Source organism: Haemaphysalis longicornis, unplaced genomic scaffold, assembly GCF_048455015.1.
Source record: "Haemaphysalis longicornis isolate Haplotype H1 unplaced genomic scaffold, Haemaphysalis longicornis Haplotype H1 scaffold_7, whole genome shotgun sequence".
Lineage (NCBI taxonomy): Eukaryota > Metazoa > Arthropoda > Arachnida > Ixodida > Ixodidae > Haemaphysalis > Haemaphysalis longicornis.
In genome coordinates, this window is record NW_027526422.1 from 108672680 (window position 1) to 108683595 (window position 10916).

A 10916-nucleotide genomic window follows, 5' to 3' on the forward strand; every position below is an offset into this window, starting at 1 on the left:
GAGTACCCCAGGGGTCAGTATTAGGTTCCTTACTATTTACACTGTACATAAACGACCTGCCTGATTGTCTACGGAGTGCCCAGGCTGTTATGTACGCCGATGACACTGCACTATTAGTAAGATCGAAATCGTTGCTGGATGTCGAGTGCATTGTCAACAACGAACTAGAAAATGTTCACAAATGGTTTGTTTCTAATAAACGTACACTGAACACCTCTAAAACTAAATATATTTTGTTCAGGTCCCCATATAAAGCCCACATTACTATACCAATCACAGTACGCATACGTGACACCGAGATTGGTCGCGTTGAGACGATCTCCTACTTGGGTGTGATTCTCGACGAACCGTTTAATTGGAGGCCACACATAGACAATCTTAGAAAAAAACTGTCTTATGCTTGTTTCATTCTTACCAAAAGTCGACGCCATTTCGATTTTCAAACAATGCGCACTGTATATTTTTCTATATTTCACTCACACTTGTCATACTGCATTGAAGCATGGGGATTCACTTACAGCACGTATATTGCACCAATTGTGCGCCTCCAAAAAAGAGCGTTGCGGATAATTAATTCCGTAGCACGTTGCTCACCGTCAAAACCATTGTTTATTCACAGTCAAATAATGCCGGTGATATTGCTGCGTGATTACCGGTCAGTCATTTTATTGCACAACATCATTCATAACAACTTGCCTTTACCAGCGCCAATGCTTAGGAAATCTAACATAAGTAGTCGTTCTGCCTCCCAAGGCAAATATTTAATACCACCTATACACAATGTATACGGCCAGCGGCGATTGCAGTATGCTGGTGTGAAGATTTGGAACGAGCTCCCTTGTACAGTCATCCTGTGTTTAAATCAACGTGCTCATAATGTCACGACGTATTTGAAGGCCTATTTTTTATCTTCATTGACCTAAAATCACACTCCTGTTTTTGGTACGGCAAGCTGATCATCGTTATGTATTGCAATATTCTTGTAATATTCCCTGTATTTCCTGGTTTTTTTTTCTGCTAATATTTTTATCAAATGTTTTGTTGTATCGTAAGTCTGTAACTCGTGATTCCTAATTAATTCTTTTGGTTTACTTTATTTTGTGTGCTGTGCTGTTCGCAAGCGGTCTTTTCTTTTTACCTTTTTCTTGAATTGTTGTACGCGTGTTGGTACTCCCCTATGTCAATTTCTATGTTTTGAATGGGTCCATAACTAACCTGAGGCTAAGGACCCAGCCACTGCTGTTTGTATTTTGTAAATGTGAAAACTGCACAATAAACAACTTCAACTTCAACCGACACAGTTATATTAAGCGTGATAGGTTTAGAAATGAATAATTATACCTGCCTGAAACATTTAAACCGTTGGGTGGAACCGAAAATATTCCGTTACGGCAACGGTTCACTTTCGGTTATATTAATTTTGTTCCGGTTAACATCCTTGTTCCCTAAATCACGTATCTTATCGGTACGTTAACCGTTTCATTCAGATCACTAAATAGCGACGTGCGACGATGTGTTTTGTAGTTTAAACAGGCTTTAAAAACAATATGCATTTCTGGATCATTCAAAATTTTCCGTTTCTCAATAAACTAGGTGCACATTCAAATACTTCTGTAAGATGTTAGGCAAGGCATTAAAGAAAACAGATGAACTAATGACGGTTCACCGGCCGCATTCTCGGGCAGTTGTTATGCCGTCCGAGTGACTGCATAAACAGACCGTCAAGAAGCAAGGGTGTGGGTTTTATTGGTCCGTCTTGTTGCGTTTGATTGTGCACGTAGGGGTAAAACAGATTAGCAATCTGGTAACTGATTTTAATATTTCGTTTTATTACGCCCGTTGTAACCTAGCACTGCTTTTCTTAAATTTAACATCCTTGAGGCCATGTTGAAGTTGAGAGAGTTACCAAAGCTAGCTCGTTTACAAAAGCAGAAGATCTAATATGTATTCATGGTCCCTTCAGCGTGTCAAGCCAAGCGTTAAGAAGACGCAGAGGAGAAAATCGCTGACGACTCAGTGTGCCATTCTGACATCGCCACAACCAAGATTGAATGCTGCGTGCATCTCTTCATGAAAATATTCTACAAAAAATTAGCAGTGGCTTAACTAGTCTATGCCAGGATATATGAAGCGTGAGATAAGATTCAGCTGCTTATTCTTAGCTGTCCTGTTTGTCTAGGATTAGCTTGATTATCATGCTTACTGCTGCTTCAATGACACACATTTGGTATACGCTTTATATGACACATCAAGCGGCTCTGACGCAGCGTCACCAATTGCCCCAGACCTAAACTGGTCCCACAGGCGCACGCCGGTATTGCTGCGACGCACGAGCCATTGGTTCCACACCCGGCCACCCCTGGCATGATAATCAAGTGGTCCGGGCTGTCACATGCAGGATGTAGGTCAGCGAAGACGCTGGGCGCGTGGGGTGTGTGAGAGACGCCGGGCAGCGACGAACATTCTGTGCGCTGTGTGACGTCACTACTCCTCGCGCATGCGCAGCAACGCTCTTCAGGAGCCATCCGAAACTGCTTACCCTCGGCCAGTGTAGCTCACGCTACACTATATCGGCCCCGTGTCTGCAAACTTTGCTGCAAACGTCCTCGAAAGGTGATAGTCGTGTGTTGTCGATTCTACGTGAATGCCTCTCTTCTCCCCCGCCCATAGGGTGAACGGAGAGGCGGAAAAAGAACACATCCCGGCACTCTATCTGACCAGCAGTCCCACATTTACTCTCCAATTCCATTCCATTTACGAAAAACACGCGGTGAGAGTTTGCTCAAGTCATTTCAATTATAGCGCATTCCACTTCTCCCGCACCATCTGCTCTGCGGGAACCATTCGTTTGTGTGGAACTTTTTGGAATAACGCTTCGAGGCAAGCGCCACGAGAACATGCACTTTCTGTATTTTAGTTCAAATATTTATTTCGACGCGCACTCTTCACGTTTTATTGAAAAAGCAACTAGCCATGTATTACTAATATAATGCTACATTCAAGCATTCTCTTAAGTTTTGGCCGGAAGGTAGATTAGTACTGATTTTGTTTCTGTACAGGAAGGGAGAGTAACCCTGCCTCTAAACCAGTCTGGCATGGTTGATTCACCTTATAAAATATATATTCGATTTTTTTGCTTATAGATTTATACGTGCTTGAACAGTCATACAAAAACATCCGCCTGATTTGCAAGGTTTATGTAATTTTGCGGCGTTGTCAGTGTCTGTATATACCTGTAGGCCTTGTACATGAATGTTCCGTGTGAGTAACTTGTTATGTACGGTTTCGTTTGTTGTGAAATAAACTATCGCTAAAGACCAAGAGACAAACAGACAAACTGAAATTTTTAGGTTTACCAAACTACCGTCTTTGAAACGCTTCCACGAAAAGCCCATGCAGTGGAGAACATGCAGGCATATGCTCGCACACGCACGCTCATGCATGAGTTCGCACTAGTGCATACACAAATAATATGGCGTCTCACCCGCCTTTTCTTTGTGCAACAACACTTACGATGAGGCCTTTTTTTCTGCAGCACAGATCAAGGAGAGACTAAATTTGCAAATGCGGTGTAGGTTCTGTAGCCACAGGCCATGCTGCCATGACATGAGAACACGGGAATGCAGAGCAAAAAGGGTGTTCTAACAAGGAAAGGTTGTGGAGGAATGCTTTGTACCCAAATGACGATTGATGCAGGCAGGCTCTGGTTTAGGGCTCTTAAATAGAGGGATCGATCCACCGGAATGGTGAGTACTTAGGACTTGGTTTTTGTTGATCAATGGCTTGAAGCGCAAAAATCGTCACAAGAAAACAGAATACTGACTGCGCAAATAGCATGGCAGCCACATGGTTGAATTATCGCCTCATGTCCAGGGCAACTCCAAGCGTACATTTTGTGTGGACCTTTTTACTCTTCGCGAATCAGTCTGCATTTAAAGCGAATCAGTCTGCATTTAAAGAGAACTGGTATACCTCAGAATCTGCTATCGAGTTTTCCGTTTTTCGTACACGACCCGCAGCTAGTGGGCAAACAGCTTTTAAACATCTACAGGTCAAGACGTTTTGGAGTTTTGATGCAATTGCGCCTGAAGTTTATTTACAAAAAGCTATCCTAAGTAATTCAGACTTCGCTTCAATATGTGGTAATAATAACCAGCCATATTCACCCAAGCCACCTCTCAAGCAGAGCATTTATTCACCATGCTGTATATGTTCTACCGTTTCTTTTTTGTGGAAATCGCTATCCTCTACGTGGAATCTCCTATAAAGCTGACTAGAAAGCCCCTTGAGTTAGGCCCGCGACTGCCACGTCAATTGTTATACTATCAAAGTACTTGACTACATACCATCCATGCACCATGTTCATCCTTTGTATCATAACAAAAAAACTTATTGCAGCCACTTAAAATCTACCTATAAATTAGATTGCTTTGTCAGTTATGAGAACTAGTTCTGCACTAACCTGGTCAAACGGTAACCAAAATTTAGGTAAGATATGAGCTTTATGCTGAGCCACTTCAATAAGGATCTGATGAGTGTGAAAAATATTGACATGCGTGCGCTACTACCAATACGTCTATTCCCTCCGACACCCGCCATGGTTCAATACACTACATCTTAGGATCTTATTGAAGATTAGGGAAATATAACTTGAAATGGTAATCTGACGCGTAAAGAACGAGAGGAAAAGGTTTTGGCATCCCATACCACTAGTACCCTTCCACCACGGGTAGCAGTAGGCGGACTAGTTTAGCAAAAGAGCACCTCCGAAACAAAACAGCGCATAAATAAATAACATACCAAAACAAGCAGAAACTTTATGTGCGGTGGCAGCGTACATTTTGATCTAGGGCTGAGGACATGATACTTACTACGGTGTTTTTTTAGAATGTTTGCTCTGCAGCATAAACCGGTGGGGGCGAGTGGGTGTAAATGTACGCAAACAGAAAGTTTTCGCTGAGAAAGTGAGAAAGTCAAAAAGGCTTCGGTGATTCGTCCCAAAGAGCCAGCGTCTGCAGTCGGCCGGCCGGACTGGTTTGAATCCGGCACTATTTAGTCCGTGCTGTCGGGATCGTTGGAGACCACGGCAAGTCCACAGAAGAGAGTCAATGTCTGCGATGGATGCTGACGTAGGGCAAAATAGACATGACTGGCCAAACGGAGCCCGTCTATCCGCGGCCAGGTGTGGGTAGCAGCTGGTGTAATTCCTCGCATTGATGCAGTATAAAAAAAATGTGCGTGCATAAAAAATATCGCAGAGGAAATATAATGGTCACGCTTTTTTTAGACAAAAGCATTAAGGTACACATTGTAGAAAACACTGTCTGTGATTTCAATAGACTTCTTCCATCAAAGAATGTACGTTCCTCTAGAGTACAAATATCAATATACCTTTCCGCTTGTATGACGTTTGAATTCAGGACTTCACAGTAGAAGACTTCTGCGTTACCCCTGCTCTGTATCCACAAGCTAACAGCGCTGGAACAAACGTAAAACCAGCGCATGGCGGAAGAGACGTGAACGTGACGGCTTCTTTGTAGAACAGCTGCAGCCCAGCCGCAGAGAACGGTGATTCTGTGGAAGCTGTAATGGGTGTCACCAGGCTGCCTTTTGAATTATCTCGCCCAATAGCACGAGGAAACCAAAGCGAAGATGCGGAACCGTGGTGTATAGTAAGAGACCCTTTCAAAGCAATTAGCGCCAAAAAGCCAAGAAACGAAAGGGAAGAAACAACTGCGGACAGCTCCATAACGAGGCACAAAAACTAGGAACAACAACGTAGAGCGCGGCTGTGCTCTGTTGTCGTACTGCAAACGCCATTAGATAGCGAAAGATAGGCTACGTCGCATGTTCAAAGGTCGTTTGATCGCGTAGCAAGGGACATTCCGGCTCAGGTGCCCAAGCTGGCCCTTTTTATCGCATCGCTGGGTCGGTGCCTCGCCACTGCCTTACCACGTGACAACGCGAGGGGAAGGGTCTGCTGGACCTGCGATTCAGAAGCCAGAGTCAGCGGGGCTGTGTGTGCGTTTGGTTCAGCGCAAGCGAACCATGGGAGTAGGCGAAGCGCAAACAGCTGCTTCGCCGGCGCATGGTCTCCCCGTCTCGCCATCGATAGCGCGCCGCATGGACTGCCCTTGCATCTCTTCCGCGCAAGCGGAAAGATGAATCCAAGCATCTATAAGTAATATTATATGCATTTATTTTTCATCCACATTGATGCCGGAAGAGGGAGAAAAAAAGCTAATTTGGTTAGCTTGACGGTAATTCCTCATCCTCCAATAATACAGAAATAATTCAAGAGGCCCACAGCAGCAAGTGAAAAAAGGAAGCAACAAAAAATCAATTGCGCTGTATTCACAGGCGTTCGTAAAAAAGAAACAGAAAAGGAAGGGAAAATGAAAAGCCACCGATGAAAACCATGAAAACCTATAAGATATAGCTAAACTCAGGCTGTGAAAGCTGACGCTAATTAAAGCTTTCCCTAAACATTGTGTCCATAATCTTTGTCTTCCCGTGTGTTAGCCAGATGTAGAAGTGTTAAACTTTGGCAATCTTTACTTTCGAACGCTTGGACTGAACAGTCCCCAAATTACATGTTTGGTCAAGCTGACTTCTCTGTTTGGGGCACTGTGGTGACTCCCCCTTGCGGAAATTTCTTAGAGAATAGGTCCCGTAGATACAACGTATCCACCACACCTAAAATGTGACCAAGGAAACCGTTATATAGTAATCGGAGAATTCTAGTCATTGCATTAACGTCAGCGATGATTCCTTTTCTCTTGTTTTAAATGGAAGCTTTTTACCTCTACCAGCGAAATGTTCTGTCGTGACCATTGGGGTCAACAGAAAAGTCCCGCAAAAAAAAAGTTCACGGGCACCGCCAGGAATCGAACCTAGACAGAGTACAGAAATGGAGCAACAGCCCCGTGTCCTTCCAATCGAGCTACGAGCTCATTTTTTTATTGCTTGAGCTACGAGTGCACGACGAGAACAGGAAACAGATGGTGTACTCACCGAGCACAGCTGCGAGTTTACCCCTTACGTTCTTGATGAATATAACGTGATTGCGTCAACCGACCTCTCGCGTAGCTGTGCGCTCCACCAACGGCACGTGGTGCGGCAGTGTGCGTGCCAGGGGTTCGTCCATTTCCTCCTTCAAGAGTTTGGACTCATGTGCAACATCGATATCAAACACCTGCTACCATCCGTGGAAAGTGGATTGACTTAACATTCACGAAGAATATATCTCCGGTGAAGATGCAAAGTCTGAGTATGTATCACACCGATCATGAGGCCGTTCTTAACGTCGGGATGAAGTGAAATAACAATGGACGTGTGACAAGTACAGTGTAACGTGTGATTAACAGAAGCGGCCCGTATTCCCCCAAGCTGGGTGGTGGCCGGATCCATTCAGCAAGCTTCAGTTCTCAACAACCTCCACGGGCTGGATTGGCGTGCACTCTTTTTATACCAGTTACTTTTTATATATAAACTGCACCAGGGGTGCCGTAGTCATTTTATCTGGGGACAGTCCACTCATGCACGTATGTTTGCTATTCGTTACACCGGTCAAAATCAAGTTAGCTATTTTGAAAAAAAGAGGCAGCTACTTAAATGGGTTTTAGTCACTGCTTGATCATCCTAAAAGTGCATCAACCGGAGGAAAAAATCCCACATCAGCGCCTACTCCTACCATCCCGACTACAGTAAGTACGCGAGTACTCTACTCCAGTAACTACACTACTCCCAGTGCGGTTCCATGAACGACCAAGTATTTATTTAAAAATAGCTCCGGATAAATGCTAACCGTTGGGCAAATGTTTTATTTTATATATTTATACTTTAGGTCTTTTTAATGGTCATGCAGGGTGGGAATTGGAATAGAAACACACTTATAAAAGTAAAACAAGATCAGACACACAAAAGCTGAACACCATAACCAAATAAAAGAGAAAATGGAACTGCAAAACAACGGAACTGCCCCCCTCGCTGTGCCCAGGTCTAAAGCGTCACAGTAGAATTATGTAGAACGGATAGTCATCAGTGCTTTCTCAACCGCTCACGAGCAGACAAAAAACCTTTCACTCTTCATAATACAATCTTTCTACATTTTGCGGAAATGTATCTGCACAAGAAACAATAACACATTCAGCTGCCAATCTACTACACTCTTCTTCAGCCAACGGGGAGAATAAATTTTAGAAATGTCGCAGCGTGTCACATTTTACCTCCAAAAATACCGTCGCAATTATCCCGATTACTTGTTATTGACCACATATGAACCGGTTACGTTTCGTCCGTTTTCTTTTGTGCGTTATTTTCTCGTCGCACCTATCTCTTCACGGTTTCTGCGAACTATATGTTCACGGACTTTACAATGCTATCCCCCATTTAAGGTGATTGAACCTTGAACATTGTTCTTTTTTTTTTCGATTATTCCCTCCCTTCCTTCATGCCCCTTTCCTTCCCCAACAGGGCATTCATGCCCCCTCTGATAATAAAGGCATTCCTCCTCCTCCTCTGTATCCTTTAGACAGTGTCCTCCTTCTTTTTTGCGTTATCCTCTCTGCCTACTCAAATATGCTTACAAAAACTTCCACTTCCATCTCGGTGCATTCGCCTGTGACAGGGTTTTATTAGTACGTGTCTGCTTTCCCCGATTTTCCAGATTCTCTCCTTAGTGCCACTATGATTGTCTGTCTTTTTTTTTCAGGCCACTAATTATGTCTTGTAGATGCACCATCATCATTAGCGCGCCATAACGGCAACGTGAAGACAGTTTTTTATGATTGCTTTAAAGGGACCATTTTTTTTCGCGGCTGAACCTGGATATCACTGCGGTGTATGCGGCAAGGCCACACGCTTATTATAGCGAGCTGCGGGGCTCATAGTACTTATTAGAGAAGTCCGTTCTATCCGTGTTTTTCGAAATATTCATTTGTGTTCTCAAGTCATATGCGAGCTATGTGGGAGAATATGAATGTCGTCATTATCAGAGCTCTCGTCATGTTTCCCCGTCACAGACCTGCGCATTATGAGAACAGCATCGAGATCCGTCATTTTATTCGTTTTCACCCTGGCGCAATGCAGGTAAGGCGTGCGGTAATCCTAGCCCCTAAAATGCCTCGTAGAAGGCTTCCAGTATGGCTGATAATGTAATTTCTTGTTCTGGAACGTGTAACAGATGAACACTAAGTTTTTATCCACCAGATTGGGGGTACGAGATTTCTTCCGTTGTCAAAAGGGGAGAAGGCTAATTTCGTCATGCTTTCTTGTAAGGGATTCTGGGACCGCAGGGATAGAATTCTACTTCGCCATCATGGGTAGCTATCAAACACCGTTCTTTCACAGAGCCACACGTTTCTTGATATTCTCTGTAGAAACGTAGCTTTGAATGTCGCTACGGTTGGGGCCATGCCATCGATAGGAGGTGTGATGGATCTCTTGTCAGCAAGAGATGCTGGACCTAAGATTCTAATGAATGCTGCTTACGCTGTCGTCTCTATAGCAACTGCAAGCCGAACAAAGAACACGTTCCGTACCGGACGTCTCTGTCTCAGCTCATGGGCACAAGACTTAAGGTTGGCTGCAAGACGGCAATAAAGGGACAAAGATTATCGTCATGTTGGCTTGAAGAATTCGTGATAATGCGAAATGACCTCCTGAAACCTAAAGGTTCGGTTCTCTTACGTAAATATTATGACGGCACGGAACTCACATACATTCTTCATTTTGGCTTTGTTGACGTAGTGATGTCGGCGACTATGATAAGTGCAGACGCCTTTTACAAGTACAGCTTGCCCGGCATTGTCACGTACAACTACCAGACGTTCTACGTTTATGCGGGCCCCGCAGTCAGTTTATCCCTCTATGATATTTTCACGGCTTCTAAGGTGGTGTTCGGTGGCTTGGTCGCTTTACTGCTATTATCCACAGCTGTTCTTTGCGGGGCCAACATTGTTGAGTTCAGATGGGAATTTCTTCAAAACACTTTAGACACCACAATGTTTTTGATTGCTTCGTTTTATGCCACGTCCTCTGAGCCAGCAGGCTACATTTGCTTTGGTTGGGGACGGAAGAAGGTCATGGGGATTTGGCTTCTCGGCATTCTCCCTTTGTACTCATACATTAGGAGTCATTTCATCGCAATGCTGAGTGTGAGAAGTGCGCGTGATATAATTGACACTTTGGAGGAACGTGAGCGTGGTCTGAATACTTCGACTGTTTTCCCATGCGTAGTACGAGAATCATGGATGTACACGGCACCTAAGAAATCCAACAAAACGGGGGCATTCTGAAAAAGCTTGCAGACGCTTTAAACAAATACAGCGACAGTGACCCAATTGAGGTAAATACTTTTGGGGCTGTCTACGCTATGCTTCGAGAAAAGATCGAGTTTGCCTTTCTGGGCATCAACCAGCTCATAAAATTAATGAGAAAGTGAGCCGCAGAATTGTCGAGTCGAAAGAGCGCCTGCTTCCAGTTTTTGGTACACCCATAGTACGGAAAATCTTTCCTCTGAAGCAAGCCTTCAAGCGCTTAGTCAGAGATTGTTTGAGAGCTGCATTTACCAGCAACCGTACACACAGAAAAACTCTGATGGCTGTAACACCACACCCGCATCCATCGAGCAACTTCTACAACTGCGAGAGTTTTTTTTATTATTTCGTGTTCTTTAAGGACCTGACCGTTTTTGTTTTTTTCTTGGAACTTGTTTCTAGCCACCTTTTCTAGACTAGGAATATCGTCGGGCAATGGAAACAAAATCGTTTTTTTTTTTGAAGCCAAGTTCAACCGCCGTTTTTACAGATGCTTCTGTTTCTACCAAAAATAAAAGTGGTTGAAAAAGTACCATCAGTATACATGAATTCAGAAGACAGGAAGTAACTCATGAGTGTGCTACAAAATGTCTTGGT